This window comes from Neomonachus schauinslandi, chromosome 4 (assembly GCF_002201575.2).
Source record: "Neomonachus schauinslandi chromosome 4, ASM220157v2, whole genome shotgun sequence".
Classification (NCBI taxonomy): Eukaryota; Metazoa; Chordata; class Mammalia; order Carnivora; family Phocidae; genus Neomonachus; species Neomonachus schauinslandi.
Genome location: NC_058406.1, coordinates 35,401,248 through 35,422,078, shown reverse-complemented (window position 1 = coordinate 35,422,078; position 20,831 = coordinate 35,401,248). Strand labels below are relative to the sequence as shown.

Sequence of the window (20,831 nt, the reverse complement as noted above, 5' to 3'; positions counted from 1 at the left end):
TTAATGTGGATCTCCATTCTAAAGATGATTCAGAAGGCATGTATCCACAAAAACAAGGGTATGATTCAGCTTGTAGCAGTTTATAACAGCCAAACCTAAAAGTCCAGCAACATTGTCCTGCAACAATAACAACTTAGAAAAGAAATAAACATAAGTCTAAAGTTCAAATGTCAATGTCCAAGGTACCACCACATGGATTTAAAAGACCCAGAATGCTTGGAACGAATCAACAGTTTTAAAGTAAAAAACCTGTGGAGAGGGGGGGGAAACTGGCCAAATGTAGACCAGTGCAATATCCTCCCCTGTTAATTGTGTGACATGATGGGAAGTTTCCCTAACATGGCGGCAGCAACCTGTCCCCACCCCCAGTCTCAAGATGAAGAAAGAATTACCCACCACACCTTAGTAAGTGTGCCCACCATCTAGAGACCAGATAATTCTGTCATTGGTGACTGTAGTTGATGTTCACATTCCCAGGGTTCTAAATTAATAAACCTGGCCATAAAGATGGGAGAGAAATTCAAAAGCCCAAGAGTGGGCACTGCTTCAGAATTTGTGTATTCTAAGCATGTCTGTATTTTCAGGGCCCAGGACAATGGCTGATACACAGTTATTATTACTTGGATAACTAATGAATAAGACAGAATGGTCCTGGGGCGCCTGGGTGGCTCAGTCGTTAAGCATCTGCCTTCGGCTCAGGTCATGATCCCAGGGTCCTGGGATAGAGCCCCGCATCGGGCTCCCTGCTCCGCGGGAAGCCTGCTTCTCCCTCTCCCACTCCCCCTGCTTGTGTTCCCTCTCTCGCTGTGTCTCTCTCTGTCAAAATAAATAAATAAAATCTTTAAAAAAAAAAAAAAAGACAGAATGGTCCTATCATACATTTTTAAAGCAGTACATCACTTGGTAGTCAAAGGAAAGTGGCCAATGAGATTTTATTTATTTATTTGTCAGAGAGAGAAAGAGAGAGCATGCACAAGCAGGGGGAGTGGCAGGCAGAGGGAGAAGCAGGCTCCCCACTGAGCAAGGAGCCTGATGCAGGATTAGATCTTAGGACCCTGGGATCATGACCTGAACCAAAGGCAAATGCTTAACAGACTGAGCCACCCAGCCATCCTGAGACTAAAGATTTTTTCCTTGAATTAAGTATACTTTCACTAAAGAGGCCCTCCACAAATACAGGCCCTGGTAAAATGAAATAGTATAAAGTTATTCTTGATTACACAGTGTCTAGGAAGTTGTGGTAAATTTGGTTTATCTTTACTAATTCCCATGGTTTCTACATTTCTTTGGAAATTCCAAATTATGAGCCCGCTCCCAGGTTACATTTCCAGACCAGTTTCTTTGAGAGCTATTGGTTAAAGGGAGATATAAAAATGTCTTGAAGGGGCGTCTGGCATGCTCAGAAGGGCATGCCACTCTTGATCTTGGGGTCATGAGTTTGAATCCCACACTAGGTGTAGAGATTACCTAAATAAATAAATAAACTTAAAAAGATGTTGTAATGACACCGTATGTTAGTCCAACATCCAGATTAAACCCTGCATTAGTAACAGCCCTTCTTTTCTGCCTCCTTCCTCAATAAATAGCCCAGCTGTCTGGCCTATGCCCAAATTTCCATAATAGAGAAGATTAGAACACAGCTCTGTTTCTATGAAGCAGCAGTACAAACAGAGGCTACTTTAAGGACCAGGCCCCCACTTTCAGTAGCCAAATTCTATCACAGTGGTTTTTAGTGACAGTTAATTGTGAGGTTCAAAGGACTAAAAAAATGTGCAAATACAATCAATCCTTGGCCTTCAGAGGCCCAAGAAAGAAGAAACTTAGATATGTCAGGGAAGAGAACTCAAGCAACATATACTGACACAGTTTCCTTTTAAGAATCTGGGTGTCGGGCGCCTGGGTGGCTCAGTTGGTTAAGCGACTGCCTTCGGCTCAGGTCATGATCCTGGAGTCCCGGGATCGAGTCCCGCGTCGGGCTCCCTGCTCGGCAGGGAGTCTGCTTCTCCCTCTGACCCTCCCCCCTCTCATGTGCTCTCTCTCATTCTCTCTCTTTCAAATAAATAAATAAAATCTTAAAAAAAAAAAAAAAAAAGAATCTGGGTGTCTGTGCTCCACAAAAAGGAAAGATTAAACTAAGAAGAAGGCAGAAGGCCTGGGGAACTCAGAACGCACAGTGGAGAGAGGTACTGGGAATACCATGACAACAACTATGCCAGAGGACTGGAGAATACTCAGTCTAGAGTGGAACAGAAGAAGAGAGGGCTCTAGGAGTAATGCTGGGGTGATCAGATCATCTGATGTAACATACTGAGAAGCACTTTGCAGCTTAGATGGAAATTTCTATAATGGGCAAATGTATTCTAATGCTAAAAAAGTCAGTCAATAAAATCAATGATGGGAAGATGAATTTCTTTGGGTCAAAATCCAAATAATTGGGATGCCTGGGTGGCTCAGTCAGTTAAGCATCCAACTCTTAATTTTGGTTCAGGTTATGATCTCACGGTTTTTAGATGAGCTTCAGGCTGGGCATGAAGCCTGCTTAAGATTCTCTCTCCCTCTCCCCCACCCCGCTCACGCTCGCTCGCTCAGAAAGAAGAGAAGAGAAGAGAAGAGAAGAGAAGAGAAGAGAAGAGAAGAGAAGAGAAAGAGAAAGAAAGAAACTCAACTAAAAGAAATCTGAGAAAGTCTTTTAAATACTTCAGCTTATCAGAAATATAAATAACATTTTTAAAATAAAAATTAATGAATCAAAACCAGCAGTAATAAGAATAGATATGGAAAATAATTTAATTAGCTATTTTATAAGTTAAAATTGTAGATGTTGAAAGGATAAGTGGATAAAGAAAATGTGGTATAATAGAGAGTGGATTATTATTCATCCATAAAGAAGAATGAAAACTTGTCATGTGCAACAACATGGATGGACCTCAAGGGCATTATACTAAGTGAAATAAGTCAGACAGAAATAGATAAATACCATATGATCTCACCTGTATGTGGAATATAAAACAAACTTAGCTTGTGGATCTAGAGAACAGACTGTAGTTGTCTGAGGTAGGGGGTGGGGGGGACAGCAAAATGGGTGGAGGGGGTCAAAAGATACAAATTTCCAGTTATAAAATGAATGTCATGTCAATGAATTACAGCATGGTGACTCTAGTTAATAATACTATATTGCATATTTGAAAGTAGCTAAAAGAGGGGATCTTGAAAGTTTGCATCACAGGGACACCTGGGTGGCTCAGTTGGTTGGTTGAGCATCCAACTCTTGATTTCGGCTCGGGTCATGATTTCAGGTTGTGGGATAGAGCCCCATGTTGGGCTCCAGGCTCAGTGTAGAGTCTGCTTGAGATTCTCTCTCTCCTTCTCCCTCTCCCTCTGCCCCTGCCCCTGACCCCGCTCAGTCTCTCTCCCTTCTCAATTAATTAATTAAAAGAAAGTTCTCATCACAAGAAAAAAATTTTGTAGCTGTGTATGGTGATGGATGTTAACTGGACATACTGTAGTGATCGCTCATAATATATATAAATATCAAATCATTATGTTGTATGAAACTAATATAATGTCAGTTATACCTCAATTTTAAAAATTATTAAAACTCAACAGATGAGGTAAACTCTGAGGTAAAATAATCAAAAAGAGAATTAGTGAAAGACAGTACTAAGAAACCCACTCAAAGACACAATGAATGGATGGTTATGAGTTTATTTTCCTGAATAAGCTCCCTTATTTGGGACCATAATGCAGAGGCCCAAGGACAGACTTACAGGTAGAAAAAACTGCAATATAATGAGCCTCCTTATGAACCACAGACACTTCCATATACTCTAGGTCACTGCCTTGGTCCTTCTTCTACATGAACTTCTTGCAAACATTTAGACTAGGGAGTATATACCTCTTTTAAAAATAATTAGTAATCCAGGGGCATCTGGGTGGCTCAGTCATTAAGCGTCTGCCTTTGGCTCAGGTCATGATCCCAGGGTCCTGGGATCGAGCCCCACATCGGGCTCCCTGCTCAGCAGGAAGCCTGCTTCTCCCTCTCCCACTCCCCCTGCTTGTGTGCCCTCTCTCGCTGTGTCTCTCTCTGTCAAATAAATAAATAAAATCTTAAAAAGAAAAAAAATAGGGTGCCTGGGTGGCTCAGATGGTTAAGCGTCTGCCTTCGGCTCAGGTCATGATCCCAGGGTCCTGGGATCGAGTCCCGCGTCAGGCTCCCTGCTCAGTGGGGAGCCTGCTTCTCCCTCTGCCTCTCTCTCTCTCTGTCTCTTATGAATAAATAAATAAAATCTTTTAAAAATAATAAAATAAAATAATTAGTAATCCAAATAGGTCCAGAACAAAATCTATGCAAAGATACTACCAAAAATTAATGTCCAGAATATATAAAGAACTCCTACACAACAACGAACAACACCAGATTTTAAAATGACCAAAGGACTTGAAAAGACATTTCTCCTAAGAAGATATATGTATGATCAACAAGCACATAAAAAGCTGCTCCACACCACTAATCATTAAGGAAATGCAAATCAAAACCACAATAAGCTGGGGGGCCTGGGTGGCTCAGTCGTTAAGCGTATGCCTTCGGCTCAGGTCATGATCCCAGGATCCTGGGATCGAGCCCTGCGTCAGGCTCCCTGCTCAGCGGGAAGCCTGCTTCTCCCTCTCCCACTCCCCCTGCTTGTGTTCCCTCTCTCGCTGTCTCTCTCTCTGTCACGTAAATAAATAAAATCTTTAAAAAAAAAAAAAAAAACCACCACAACAAGCTACCACTACACACCCACTAGAATGGCTATAACCAATAAGACAGTATATCTAGTGTTGGTGAGAAGGTAGAAAAACAATCCCTCAAGTATCACTGGTGGGAATAGAAAATGATACAGCCACTGCAGAAAACAGTTTGGAGGTTTTTAAAAAGTATAAACTTACCATACAACACAACTTCATTCCCAGGATCTGCCCAAGAGAAATGGAAACATATGTACACACAATGACATGTATGTAAATGTTCACAGCAACATTTATGCCAAATAGTCCCAAACTGGAACCAATCCAAATGTTCATCAACTGGTGAATGGATTAACAAAATGTGGTCTATCCATACAATGAAATATTAGTCAGCAATAAAAAGGAATAAACCTCAAAAACATTATGCTAAAAGAAGCCGGAAACAAACAAAAAAAAAACTACAAAGTATATGATTCCATTTATATGAAATGTTCAGAAACAGCACGTTTATACAGCCAAAATCAGATCAGTGGTTGCCTAAGGTAAGAGGTTCCCAAGGAGAAAAGAGTGCAATTGTGTAATGGGCACAAGGAAACTCTTTGGGTTACGGAAATATTTTAAATTTAGATTATGCTGATGGCTGCACAATTCTACAAATTTGATAAAAACCACGGGATAACTGAGAATTGGATTTTATAGTATGTAAATGATATCAGTAGCCTTAATTTTAAAAATTATGCAGGCATCTAAGACTGCATCTAATGTATGTAGTGGAATTAAAAATCCTCCTTCCTCCTCTTCCTTCCTGAATAATTCAGTCTAGAAGCCATTAGATGATGATGATGGCCAAGTGGTTGGGGGAAGTCACACACACATGCATGGTACGTGAATACATTCCCTGGAACAGTGAACCCAAGTATCAGCAAACATGCCTATCATCAATATTGTGGCTTTTAAATACCATTCTCCACTAAAAGGACCTGTGTTCCTTGGAGAAATGGCTAATACAAGGGCTAGGGTAGGGAGTACAAAATAAGCCAGCCAGGTATGTCTTACAGGACCAGAAAGTTACAAAGTTCTCAAAGAATAGTGGGGACATGTCCAAAAAAAAAAGCCAGCATGAAGAGACTCCCCTTGACCAAATATGGTACAATTTCAACATCAAAATATATAATGTTATTAATAGATTATAACCCATTAAATAGGGGCACCTGGGTGGCTCAGTTGGTTAAGCATCCAACTCTTGGTTTCGGCTCAGGTCATGATCTTGCAGTCATGGGATCGAGCCCTTTGTCAGTCTCTGAGCTCAGTGTGAAGTCTGTTTCAGATTCTTTCTCCCTCTCCCTCTGCCACTTGTGCTCTCTCTCTCAAATAAATAAAATCTTTAAAAAAATGGATTATAACCCATTAAACAAAATAAGAGCCCACTGAATTCATGCTGATACATCAAAGAGAAAAAATGAACAGGGAGAAGAGAAACCTTTCCCTTAATAGTGCAATGCCAACTGATGAGTGCAGAAAGAATGATGGAATTTGAAAAATACCATTTGACAACCAGCATAGAGTAACTATTCAGCCAAGAAACATCAATGGAAGCTAAAAATAGTGGATTAGAATTTGATGAGAAATGGGGTGGTTACATAATTTCATTGAAAGTGACATAACTCGGACGCCTGGGTGGCTCAGATGGTTAAGCGTCTGCCTTCAGCTCAGGTCATGATCCTGGGGTCCCGGGATCGAGCCCGACATCGGGCTCCTGGCTCAGCAGGGAGCCTGCTTCTCCCTCTACCTCTGCCTCTCCCCCTGCTCATGCTCTCTCTCTCTCTCTCTGTGTCTCTGTGTCTCAAATGAATAAATAAAATCTTAAAAAAAAAAAAAGAGACATAACTTTCCCTCAAAATACTTACTAAATAGAGAGGTAAAAAAAAAAAGTAACCTTACAGCAGAGAAACGCAGCATATCAAGTGATCAAGGTTAATATCAGGGTAATGGATAAAATGAAAGCCTGTATCACCTGATAGGATGCAACAAGAACACACCACCCTTTTTCAGGAACAGCAAAAGGAACATCCTGCTAAACATGCTGAAGGGGACCAGAATTTGCCACCCCAAAATATGCTACTTTGGTAAAAGGATTATTTTAAGCCAAAGGCAAATGAGAATCAACAGAGGCAGGAAGAGTTCTCTGCCCTCTCATTATCTGCCTGAAACCAGGCCGATATCCCTTTGAGGAATATGTCCGTCCCTCTGTACCTGGGAGAGAAGAGCTACAATGTGTTTGCATTTCCATTTCTATGGAAGTAAGGAAGTTTGATAATGTCTACAGTAGTAGACATAATACTGATGTAACAGTGGTATGTTTTCTGGCCCTGTAAGACATACCTGGCTGGCTTATGTAACAGATGTAATTATCATTATGGAAGTTTGTTTACTTTCCATTAGTTCCTCCACATATTTCCTATATGCCCCACAAATTATCATCCCTTGAAGCCCAAACCCGCTTTTCTTTGTAAAAAGGTACTTAAGCTTGAGTCTAACCAGTTCTTTGAGTTACATTTCCTTTTCTATGAACTCCTAAGCATGTAAATATTAATAAACATTATATGCCTTTTCTCCTGCTAATCTTTCTTTTGTTAGTTTAATTCACAGGCCCCCATGCACTGAACTAAGAGGGTAGAGGAAAAGTTTTTCCTCCCTAACAATGCATAACCTGAAACGAATCCTGAGGAAATATCAGACAAATCCAAATTGCAAGGCATTCTATCAAATAACCAGCCTATAACATTCAAAAGTGTCAAAGTCATAAAAGTTGAGAAAAGACTACAGAATTGTTCTGAATTTTAGGAAACTAAAAGAAGTAAAATTTTAATACATGATCCTCAGTTGGATCATTTTGTTATAAAAGACATTACTGGGACTTGTGGAATAATATGAATTAATCTGTAGATTAGGTGATGGTATTTATCAATATTAATTTCCTGATTTTAAGGGCTATATCATAGCTACAAAAATGTATCTGCGGGAAGTACATGCTGAAGTATTCTGGAGTGATGGGATATCATGTCAGGAATGGATTCTGAAATGGATTAGGGCAAACTCTGTAATGGGCCAGATAATAAATATTTTAGGCTTTGCAGGCCATATGTGATCTCTGTTACACAGTCCTTAGGTTTTTTTTAAAAAACATCCCTTCAAAAATGTAAAATCCATTCTTAGCACAAGGGCTGTACAAACACAGGCCGTAGCTTGCATTTGGCCCAAGGGCTCTAGTCTGCTGACTACTGGTTTAGGGGTGGGGGACTTTTTGAACTATTCTTGCAATTTTGAAATTATTTTTTTAAAGATTTTATTTATTTATTTGAGAGAGAGAGAGCAAGAGCGGGGCTGAGGAGCAGAGGGAGAGGGAGACACAGGCTTCCTGCTGAGCAGGGAGCCTGCTTCTTCCTCTCCCCCACTTGTGCTCTCTCAAATAAATAAATAAAATATTTAAAAATATATATATCTGCTAAACTCCAGAGCAATCACCTGAAATGTTCTCAGAATGGCTGTAATAGAGATGAATGAGGCTGAAAGCTGAAAGCTTACTGGATAAAAAGCATTACCTCTCACTCCACCATGTGCTGGGAATTTTCCTACTGCCAATTTGGGCCTATTCCTCTACTCACAGGATCTAGTACACAGTTGAATGAAATAATGGATGAATCCACCTCATTTCCTAGGCAGGAAAACTAATTCCCTCCATATAAGGTTGGAAAACACATTCTTCATCCTTTAGGATAATTTTAACATGACTTTTTACTTTTTAAATTTTTATTCATTTTACTTTTTTAAAGTAGGCTCCACGCGGGGCTTGAACTCACGAACCTGAGATCAAGACCTAAGCTGAGATCAAGAGTCAAACATTTAACCAACTGAGCCACCCACTTGCCCCTTAATATGACTTTTTTTTTAGTTAGGTACTCAGATATCATTTCTCACCCATCAGACTGGCAAAAATTCAAAAGCTTGATAACATATTTGGTTGGCAAGGCTGTGAGCAAATACAGTAGTTCCCCTACTTTTTAATTTTTCAATTTCTTTTTATTTTTAACTGAAGTATAGTTGACAAATGACAGTAGTACCCCCCCTCCCTTCCTGAAGTTTCACACCTAGCAGTTTCAGTCACCCACAGTCGGGAAGACATACTGTCAGGTCAACTGGAGCCTAATGCTATGTCACAATGCCTGTATCATTCACCTCACGTCATCTCATCATGTAGGCATTTTATTATCTTATATCAACACAAGAAGGGTGAGTACAGGACAATAAGACATTTTGAGAGAAAGAGAGACCACATTCACATAACTTTCATTACAGTATATTGTTATAATTATTCTATTTTAAAATTATTCATTGTTGTTAATTTCTTGCTGTGCATAATTTATAAATTAAACTCTATCATAGGTATGTATGTATAGGAAAAAACATAGCATATATAGGGCTTGGTACGATCCGCACTTTCAGGTATCCACTGGGTCCTCTGCAAATAAGAGGGGACTACTGTAGACATTATCTTACACCACTAGTGGAACTACAAAATGATATAACCACTATGTTGGGAAACTGGACAATAGTTAATAAAACTACATATGCATTTATTCTTTGACTCAGCATCCCCAATTCTAGGAATTTATCCTGAAGGTACACCATGAAAATTAACTCTTCTATGCTAGATAACTCTATCATTGAAAATTATTTGTGTCTTCGACTCTTCCACAAGTGCGCTAGTTCCTCAAAAGAAGGACTGTCTAACTCCAAACCTCCTATCTACCAAGACAAGGAAGGGATTGACCCTCTAAGGCAATCAGGATTGGCACTGGTTCCTCCTCTGGTAGCATCCAGGGGCATGAAAGAGAAGCTGCTGCAAGAGCCCCTCCTAAAAAAAAAAACCACGAACAAGTAACATTTATCTTTGCGGTTGCCTGGGCTGCTGGGTTCTTGATATCTGGATCAGTTCTCACCTCTTGGAGCACCTGCATAACAAGCGTCTACATAAAAGGTACCCCAGGATGACTACTGGGAGCCAAAAGAGGAAGCCAAGGTTTTCCTCAGCTCAGCAATCAGTTAGCAGCTACTTAAACAGCAAGCTCCAAAGGCCTTGCACAAAAATCTTCTGTTGCACTACTGTGAGTATACAATCTTCACTACAAAGCAGTAGTCACCAGGTTTGAAATAAGACCAAGGAACTGGTGACATCTGAGGCATCAGGTTGAAGAGCCAGGAAAGAGTCTAGCTAAATTGACTCAAGAGTAAGGGTAACAAATAGATAATGAGGGGGAAATTCCTTTTCTGTAGGCACTGTAGCTAATAGATGAAAAGGGAATGGGAATAACCCTTTTGCAAATTCCTAATAAAATAATGGTGATAATTACCAATGGCCAATGCTATCAAAACATGGGAGAGATCTGACATTACCTGCCTCCTGACAACTGTACAGTGCACCAACTATTAAGTGTTCTTCCCCAGGCCCCCAAATCAAACCAGAATCAGATCAAGCTACTAGTTTACGGGAAATAACAGAGGTCATAAAACATGTTAAACAACCTCTCAGGGATGCAGTGAACAAAATCCAGTATATAGGAAAAGTCTAGAGGACAAACTCAGTTTCTTCAACAAATGAAATGCAAAATGAAAAAGAAAAATGGTGGAAAAACTTAGATTAAAAGAAACTTAGAAGCACAGTGACCAGACATCCCAATTTGTCCATGACAATCAGGTTTCTACCTGTTGTCCCACTATAATTGTTAATAGAATCTCCTTTCATTATCAAGTTTCCCAGTTTAGGTAATAAATGGTAAGATCACCCTACTTAAGAGACATATTAATCAAATGAACTGTGTTTGGCATAGTTTGGATATTGATTTAAAAAAAAAAGAAAAACAGGAGTGCCTGGGTAGCTCAGTTGGTTAAGCATCTTTGGCTCAGGTCATGATCTCAGGGTCCTGGGATCGAGCCCCATGTCGGGCTCTCTGCTCAGAGGGGAGTCTGCTTCTCCCTATCACCCTCCCTCTGTGCTTTCTCTCTCTCTCAAATAAATAAAATCTTTTAAAATTTTTAAAAATAAATAAAAAATAAACAAATAAAACAGGGGTGTCTGGGTGGTACAGTTGGTTAAGCGTCTGACTCTTGGTTTTGGCTTGGGGTCCTGATCTCGGGGTGGTGAGATCAACCCTATATGGGCTCTGTGCTCAGTGTGGCATCTGCTTGGAGTTTCTCTTTCCCTCACCCTCTGCCCCTCCCTCCTGCTCTCTCTCTCTCTCTCTAAAACAAATAAATAAGTCTTTAAAAATAACCAAAAAAGCAAAGAATACTGACTGGAAATTTGATGATACTAGTAAATTCTTTTTTTTTTTTTTAAGGATTTTATTTATTTATTCATGAGAGACAGAGAGAGAGAGAGAGGCAGAGGGAGAAGCAGGCTCCCAAGGAGCAGGGAGCCCGATGTGGGACTCGATCCCAGGACCCTGAGATCATGACCTGAGCCGAAGGCAGACGCTTAACCATCTGAGCCACCCAGGCGTCCACGATACTGGTAAATTCTTATTAATTGTTTTAGGTGTTATAACGGTAATATGCTTATGTTTTTAAAGAGCCCTTACCTGTAGAGATACAAACAAATATTTACAGGTAAAACGACACAGTCTGGGATTTGCTTTAAAATAATCGGGTTGGGGGACTAGGTAGAGATGCAGAGGAGATAATATACTGACCACGAGTTGATAATAAGTAGACACTCAAGATATGAGACTACTCTATTTTGTAACGTTTTTGATATTTTCTATAATACAACATTTTAAAAAGAGAGTTTTTTAGTGAACAAAATTTTCCTACTTCCAGAAACAAATATCCTAGAAACCCTCAGCTTCTTACTCTTAATCTAAGAGCAAGCCTTTGGCATCCTGCTAAATAGAACTACATGTTTATTCAGAGTTACCTGAAGCCAGGATCTATGAAAATTTTTCTGCCACACAAAGGATAAGTCACAGCTAGTATTCTTCATTATTTTACCTTTCTACTAAAAAAAAAAAAAAAAAAAAAAGTACTTTCCCTTTCCTAATAGGAGAATCCTATCTCCTGAAGGCACTCTCAAGTTGTTCTTTCCCTTACACAGGAGGACAGGAAAAATGAAACACCTTAAACCTAGTCTGATGAACTTTTCTTACTGCCAAAAAATAACCCCAAAAGAGTTGTTCTCATTTTAGTCCACATCCTGCTATGCCCCAACAGGCCAATTTTTAGCAGAAATCAGTGAAACTCTATGAGAGGGCAGAAGAGCACCCAGCTGCCACTGCCTTATCTTAGCCAGTAACAAAGTTTCCATGGGCAGGACATAATGATAAGTGATACCTAAAGTTATCCAAGGGAAAACAAGAATATGAGAAAACATATGTAAGCAAAATGAAGTGTGAGGACCAACAACATAAAAGTTTTCCAACAAAGATGGCAACACAGTAACTGTTACAGCAGCCTGGGTAGAATTCTGAGCAATTTTACCTGTACTGACTCATCTAATCCTTAGAGCAACCCTTGAAGAACCTATTATTATCCCCATTTTTATGATGTAGAAAACTGAGGCAGAAAGAAGTGAAGTAATTTGCCTTCAACAGGGCCAGGATAAGAACAAGTTCTGGAGACGTTTTTCTTTAGAGTTACTTTGAAAAGCAGTTGTTTAAAAAAAGACAGACAAGAAAAGCAGGTGTTGGTAAAATGAAAATAGTGCTTTCTCTCTGGCAGGAAACAATCTTGACACTACCAAAAAGGGGTTTCAAAGGCTGCCTAGTTTTGGAGGAGGCCCAAAAGAACACCTGTCCTTGGCCGTAAAAGTCTACAAAAAACCTCTCGCACATGTGACATGGGAGTGGTCAGAGGGCTGAATTAGTATCATTTGCAAACTTCAGTAGTGAACTTCTTGTTTGCTAAAGATGTTTAAACAAAGGCTGGATAGCTTTTTCCTAGACAATGTATAAAAAGAATTCCTATACAGTAGGGAGTGGGCTAGAGTTAGAACCCTTCCAGTATAACCCTAATAAGGATTTCTTGCTGTAAATCCTCCCAACTACAGGGCTGACAAAGTCTATGGCAATTTAAAACTGAATCAAAATCGGGCGCCTGGGTGGCTCAGTTGGTTAAGCGACTGCCTTCAGCTCAGGTCGTGATCCTGGAGTCCCAGGATCGAGTCCCACATCAGGCTCCCTGCTCAGCAGGGAGTCTGCTTCTCCTTCTGACCCTCCCCCCTCTCATGCTCTCTCTCACTCACTCTCTCTCCAATAAATAAATAAAATCTTAAAAAAAAAAAAAACTGAATCAAAATCGAAATCATTCTGTGTTCCAGGAAGTTGCCAACACCAAACTTTTTTCCCCAGGAGGCCTAGCTGGGCCAGTGAATAGCCAAAGACACAACAGCCTTTCTTCTCTGCAGGGACACCAGTTACACCACAGACCACATCTAGCACCCCTTCAAATCAGGTTATGTCAACAATGCAATAACCATGTCTGAGTGCCAATCAATAGGCTGGAATCATATTCCTGGAAGACGTATAAGTTGACTGAAGGTTACAGGCTAATTAGTTCAACCCAAATCATTATCATATGTATCATGCCTCTTAAGGTTGATCAGACCCTACCAAGACACGTAAGAGCCACCATCAAGCTCGTCTAAAACAGACCCATCTAAGGGCGCCTGGGTGGCTCAGTCATTAAGCGTCTGCCTTCGGCTCAGGTCATGATCCCAGGGTCCTGGGATCGAGCCCCGTATCGGGCTCCTTGCTCTGCGGGGAAGCCTGCTTCTCCCTCTCCCACTCCCCCTGCTTGTGTTCCTGCTCTCGCTATGTCTCTCTCTGTCAAATAAATTTTAAAAATCTTTAAAAAAAAATAAATAAATAAAACAGACCCATCTATCCTTTTTCATCAAGGAACAAAGAGAAATGTAGTACAGACTGAGTGGGCATCATTTTAAAGCTGTGCCTTGACTGTTCTTCAAATTATTATGGGCAACAATCTGTAAGGTTCTAAGCACATGACTAAGATGTAGTCAGTAAGGAAGGTTAAGATTCTGAGGAGGGCCAGTTCTAACAACCATGCAAAGGGATACTATTTTCTAGCCCTTTAGGGCAAAGCAGCCAAAAGCCTCAATAGCTCTTAGTTTGCTAGGACTACCAGAACTAAGTACCATAGGCTAGGTGGCTGAAACAAAAGACATTTATTTCCTCACAGTTCTGGAGGCTAGAAGGTGTCAGTAGGGTTGGTTTCTTCTGAGACCTCACTACCAGGCTTATAAATGGCTGTCTGCTCTGTGTCTTTGTCATAAATCCTCTCTTTATAGGGCGCCATTCATACCAGGGTCCACCTCAATGACCTCATTTAACCTGCAAAGACCCTATCTCCAAATACAGTCACATTAAAGGTAATATGCTTATTATAACTTCAACATACAAATTTTAAGGAGGACACAATTCAGCCCATATCAATAGTTATACTCCACAGGAATAAAAGACAAATTCAATATGGCCACTGCAAGATGGCAGTGTACAAATCCTAGCTCCCTACATTCAAACCTATAACCCCGAGATCACAAGTCGCATGCTCCACCAATTGAACCAGCCAGGCGTCCCTTGGGTAATCTATTTTTAAATAGAGATCAAATTCACTGCCAGTAGCTCTCAATTTTTAGTTCTTCATATTGTTTACCAGAATCATTTTTCTCTTCTTTCAACTTGTATTTGCTCAATTGCTTAACAGCAATATTCAATAAACACATCTACATGGTAAGGATTTTGTAGAATTTAAGTGCATCATTGTGCTCACTAGGCACTGATGCTCTCCTAGGCTCTGAAAATGAATAGAGAGAACAAAACTGAACAGCAATGAGCAGGGGTAAAAGATAAAATCGAATAAAGCCTAAAAGAAGAAAAAAGGTAATAAAGGCAGGGGCCTGGAAGTGACAATAGACTGTAAAATACCAACTCCTACCCCCAGTATACGGAAATTTAGTAAAGAATGTCACGAACATGTCTTTTTGGGAAGAGAAAACCTGGGTCTGCAAAATAATATAGATTAAGAATATACTATATTAGATTAATGAAGTATCTTAGATGGAGAGGGGGAACAATATAGTTGTTAAGAATATGATCTCAGGGGGGCCAGCCTTCAAGCAACAGCGACACAAGATGGCAGCCACCACGGGCTCAGACAATTTATGAAAACCTAATATACAGTCCTAAAATAGAATGTGGACCTAAACACCCAGAACCACCCCCCTTTGTAAGATTTGTAACAAAAATTAATATGAATGTTAATAGTTAATAGTTCTAATGGAATGGTGGACCCAAGAGCCGTATCAGTGCTAGCAAAATGGCAGAATTCATATATCATCAAAGTTGTCCTGCAAGACATACTGCATGAAGCATGGGTGTTATACGCAAACAATGAATCATGGAATATTACCTCAAAAACTAATGATGTAATGTATGGTGACTAACATAACACAATAAAATAAAATTAAAAAAAAAAAAGTTGTCCTGCAAGAGCTCCAGCACCTAATGATGTCTAAAGAAAACATGAAACTCCCTCAGCTGCCCAAAGGACAGTGTTACAGCAATTAATCAAAAAAGAAACCACAAGCCCTCCCTCCTCCCCCCCTTTTGATTTAAGCAGTCATTTCCCACAGGAGTACATTTTCTAGATACATCTTATAGACCTCAAAGTACTGGAAAGGAGGCTCCCATTCAAAGGCAATTTATCTTAAGATACTGTAAATGATACTAATTTATTGTCCATTTGAAATATATAAGCTGTGCTATTAAAAAAAAATATATATATATATATATAATCTCAGGGCACCTGGGTGGCTCAGTGGGTTAAGCATCTGCCTTTGGATCAGGTCATGATCCTGGGATCAAGCCCCGCATCGAGCTCCCTGTTCAGTGGGAAGTCTGCTTCTCCCTCTTCCCCTCCCCACTGCTCTCATGCTCTCTCTCTCTCAAATAAATGAAATCTTAAAAAAAAAAAAAAGAATATGATCTCTGAAGCCGAAATGCCTAGGTTTTACTCCCAACTCTGCCACTTACCAGCTGTTTTTTGTTTTTTTTAAAGATTTTATTTATATATTTGACAGAGAGAGACACAGCGAGAGAGGGAACACACAAGCAGGGGGAGTGGGAGAGGGAGAAGTAGGCTTCCCGCCAAGCAGGGAGCCCGATGTGGGGCTTGATCCCAGGACCCTGGGATCATAACCTGAGCCGAAGACAGACGTTGAACACCTGAGCCACCCAGGTGCCCCTACCAGCTGTTTTATCTTGAGTAATTTATTTAACCTCTCTGTGCCTTGGTCTTCTCATCTGCAAAATGAGCATAATAATAATCCCTGCCTCACAGAATTGGTGTGAGGACTGAATGACCTCAAATTTTTTAATGCTTAGAATGCTACCTGGGACCTATGAAGTCCTTAGAGTTTGTTAGTTAATTAACTAAATACAAAATAGCACATGTTCCATCAGAAACATTAGAGCAGAGGGTTTAAGACAACAGATATTGTAATAAGATTCTGTGGGGCTGAATGCCAGTTTCTATTACTTATTAACAATTTCCTTAACCTCTCTGTACCACAGTGCCTTCATCTATAAATAGATTGACTTGGATGATCCACTTCATCAATAAAATGGACTTGTATTACCATCTTATCAGGGTATTCTGAGGATTAGAAAAATGCTTAGCACACAGTAAATGCTTGGCAAATTCTACCTATTCTTATTCTTCTGTTGTTTCATTTCTCAACCTTTCTTGACTAAGCATGATAAAACAAAGAGTCTGTCCTGCTTCTACTAGGTTTATCTAACATGTGAATCAGTCTACCAATAATCTCATGAAGCAGTCTTCACTTCTGATCATGGAAGCATGAGTTCAAAATATTAGGAAAGATTGGATTTCTGCTTCTTGCCATGATGGGGAAACAGAGACCAGATTCCTCCTTGTGCCTCAAAAAGTAAAAACAAAACAAAATGCTACATGTGAAACAATAGCTCTTAGACATTTTACAGAAGGGAAACATACAAAGTAAGCCCTAAAACTGCTCCAAAGTAATTCCTAAGATTGCCCCAGCTTACTACCTAGAGAACATTTCTAGGAAGCAACACAGGGAGTACCCAAAGAGCCGAGCTGTCTACCCGAGCTGAAGAGTCAAAACTGAGAAGCTGGGGAGGTTAAGGGGGCTAAAATTTGAAAGGCAGAGTACTCGAAAGGAGAGAGCTCAGCAAGAGGGTTCCTCTTGAATTTTCAGTTGAGTAATGTGGGTAAGAAAACTATCCAAGAAAATGAGTAGGTAGTACACTTCCCAGAGCCCACACAGGGCCAGGAATAGACCATGTTCCCACCAGCATGAGTGGGGAAAAAAACTCGTAATGCAGAGATGTCGAGTAGAGTACTCAGAAAGCACTGCCTCAGAATTAAGGAAAATTAGCCCCAAATGCTGCTCTAGGCCCACCCAACAAAGCCAAAAAGTAATCCTTGAAAGAATCAAACTATTTCTGAATAATATAACTGCATCCCAGAATAAAATTCAAGAATGTTTAAAGAAATACAAACATGCAGCAAACAACAAGGTAAAATCATCTTGCTGTATCACTGAACTGGTACTTGGCATGGGACGGATACAAAAGAAGAATGGAATGAAACACTAACACAGTTACCAGACATGGGAACAAGCCTAGGAAAAAACATAACAAAATATAAGAAGTTTTCAAGCCCTAAGTTGCAAGACCACAGATGTGAAGAGATAGTACTTCAAGTCATGTGCCAAGAAGGGGGAACACGTTAGGTCGTGGGTGCTACCCAACTTACAATTTTACTCAGCATCACACAGCAAGTCTAGGACCTCTGGAAAGGTGACGTCAGGAGAAGTCAGCCTCTAACACTGTCCTATGTCAATCTAACACTGTACTAATATGTCTGTGGAATTTGAGCTCCTATATCAAATAATGTCACTTAAGTTTATATATAATAAGTATTGCTTCTACTCAAATTTCTCGTTTTCCTGGTAATTTTTTTTCCTAACAAAAAGCTTAACAAATACCTATTGATCAAACATACTTTCCTTCTTGAAAAATTCTTTGATTGGTTTCCAAGATACCTCTCTCTCTTGATTCTTCTCATTCCTAAAAAGCCCTACTCCTTTTCAGTCTCTCCTCTGTTAGTTCCTCATCTCCCCAATCTCTTAAAGTCAGATGGCCTCAGGGCTCAATCCTTTGACATTTCTTCCTTCTTTATCAACAGGCAGTCATTGGATGATCTCATATATCTAATCATTTGTTGCACTTAAACACTGATAATTCCTTATATATCTTCAGTCCAAATTTCACCTACCTTTAACTGAATGTCTTATCAGTGATCCCTGACAGTTTCCCAGTCTCAGTTCATGGTTTTTACAATTTTCTAGCTGTTCAACCCCCAATTTTCAGTCATCCTTCACTCATATTTTTCTCAAACTCTGCCATGTAATCCATCAACAAATCCTATCAATTCTACCTCCAAAATACATCCTCAAATCTGACCACTTTTTACCACCTATACCACCATGGGTTCAAACCACCACTGAGTCTTACCAAGATTATACCAGTAACCTTCTAACTATAGCCAGAAGGATCCTTTTGATTTAAATCAGATCATAATATTCTTCTGCTTCAAACCCTCCAACAGCTTCTCATGTCACTCAGGATAAAAACAAAAATCTTTACAATGGATTTAAAGCTCTATTCCATTTGGCTTCTCACTATGTCTCAGACCTCATTTCCCACTTCTTACCTCTTAACTCATTCCATATAAGCTTCACTGGACTCTGCTGAACAAAGAACACATGAAGCAAACTCTTAGATCAGGTCTTTCGTACTTAACTGTTGCCTCTGTCTGAAACACTCTTCTCCAGATACCTCTATTCTGGCTCTGTGACTTACCTTCAGGTCTTTGCTCATATGTCAGCTTACGAGTGAGGACGCTCCCTGACCATCTTATATAAAATGTCAACCCCTGAGCCTCACATTCCCTACTCTCCTCAACCTATTTAATTTTCTCAATATCACATATATCCATCTGTTATATATTTACTCATTGTCTCCCTCCACTAGAATCTAAGCTCCTCTGAGGGCAGGGCTTTAGTTCTTTCTGTTCACTCTTCTGTTTTCCATGCCTAAAACAGTGTCCAGCACATAGCATGTACTCAAATGGTGACCATATAAAAAGGCAGAAAGAAATGAGGAGAATAGAGTTATTTTCAGCAATCTGAACAAATCACTTAACCTATTTCAGAATCAAATTTTCCTGTTGTGTAAAATGTGGCATTTGGACTAGTTAACCTTTAGAAAGCTCTAGCATTCTCTCATACTATGCTCCTCCCATGGAGTGGTCACAGGGCTGTCCTACCATCACAATGGGCACATAACTGTCTACTGATATGCTTTCCTTCTCTTGAATTTTGAATATAGCAGAAATATCTGACATACATTCCCCTTACTCTTCTCTGTGACTTTTATTCGGTTCCTCCCCATTATTAAGGAGAAAGGTTTGGGTTTTAGCTACTAGGCCAAAAGCAATCACCAAGGCCTACATTCACGTCAGAGCAGGTTTCCTTACCTCCACTGCAGCGCGTGGCTGGAACAGGGACTGCCAGGACTGCTATGAGCTTGTGGGTTCAGGAAAAAGGCAAGAGGAGAAGTAGCCAGGGCACAATCAGCACTAAATGGGATTTTAGTGAAGTACAGGGCTGGAGCTGATGTGGGTGAAAACATGTGCTGGTTTACTTCAGATCCTCGGCAAAGAGTAGAGATTCTGACAACATACCACGGTAGAAAAAAGCAGGGTCAGGGATAATTTCTCAACCAAAAAGAAACATATTCAAAGTGGGTTAGTTTAGGCAAGAAGCTCAAAAAAAAAAGTGGTCAAAAATCATTCTCGAATATCATACTTCAGTGCAATGTTGGCACACAGGGACCATTGAGACTAAAATTTAATCCACAGAATTAAAACCAAAAATGTAAGCTTTGGGTATTCAAAGTATTTAGATTTGGCTTCTGGAAAAATCTACTACAACTCACCAATTAGCAAGCAGTAAGTAATATTTTGTGTCAATGACTAAAACTTCCTAGAGAAATGTATATATCCATAAAAGTAAAACATTAATAGTTAGATTATATCTACCATAACACCAACTTATTTAGCTAACTTTTGCCTAATGAAACCTCAAATAACATCATTTAACTCTGTATAATAAATTTTGCTTCTACTTAAATTTTAGTTTTTTAGGTTACTTTTTTCCCCTAAAAACAACCTAACCATCTCGATATGTGTTAAGTCCTAATGAAGACTATTAAGTAAATAACATCATTAGACTGAAAACAGATGGTAAATATGGACTTCTACTTTGTTGATCATTGATTGATAGGTCACAGATGATGAAAAATAATTGACAGATGCACAGCATTTAATTTGCTATAGTAGGAACATGGCTTTCTATACAAATACCATATTTAGCCACAATATTTCATTTCAAAGATTTAAAAAAACAAGTATCACATAAGCACCTGTTTAAAAATATTAGTTTCCTGTACTGTTATTACTGTTTATATACGGTTACATTCTACTTGTGTTTAATTATATATATTCAAAGGAAATCTCTGCCTTCCTACTAATTATCCCTTTAGCTGGCTTCAGCATATTTCCCAGAGGAGTACACAATATGTGGATATAAAAGGATAGAAAGAGGGCAGAAAAGTATTTTAAATTCCAGATGTGCCCAAATTTCCACAAACTCAACATAATAATAAAAATTACAAGAATTGAAAATATCAACTTTGGCTCTCACTTTCAAAAATAATTTTCACTTTTCTAAAGAACTATTGCAAAAATCAGCTCCCTAGTATATTATATATAAGCTAGAGCTAATTAGAACATACAATAAGACAGTTCTTATTAACCTAAATAATATTGCTTATACAAAATTTTAGAGTCTCAAATCTTAATATATAAAATGAGCCTTAGCCATTTTGATGAATATATAATTAAGATTATAAATCTATGAG

At 39.4% G+C, this 20,831-nt stretch overlaps 1 protein-coding gene and 1 pseudogene across 3 annotated transcripts in view; one reads left to right on the top strand and one right to left on the bottom strand.

Annotated features, from left to right (window-relative positions):
* Positions 1 to 20,831, bottom strand: part of MAST2 (microtubule associated serine/threonine kinase 2) — a 217,296-nt gene that overhangs the window by 80,323 nt on the left and 116,142 nt on the right. The window lies entirely within an intron of this gene.
* Positions 9,416 to 15,368, top strand: LOC110575320 (annotated as a pseudogene).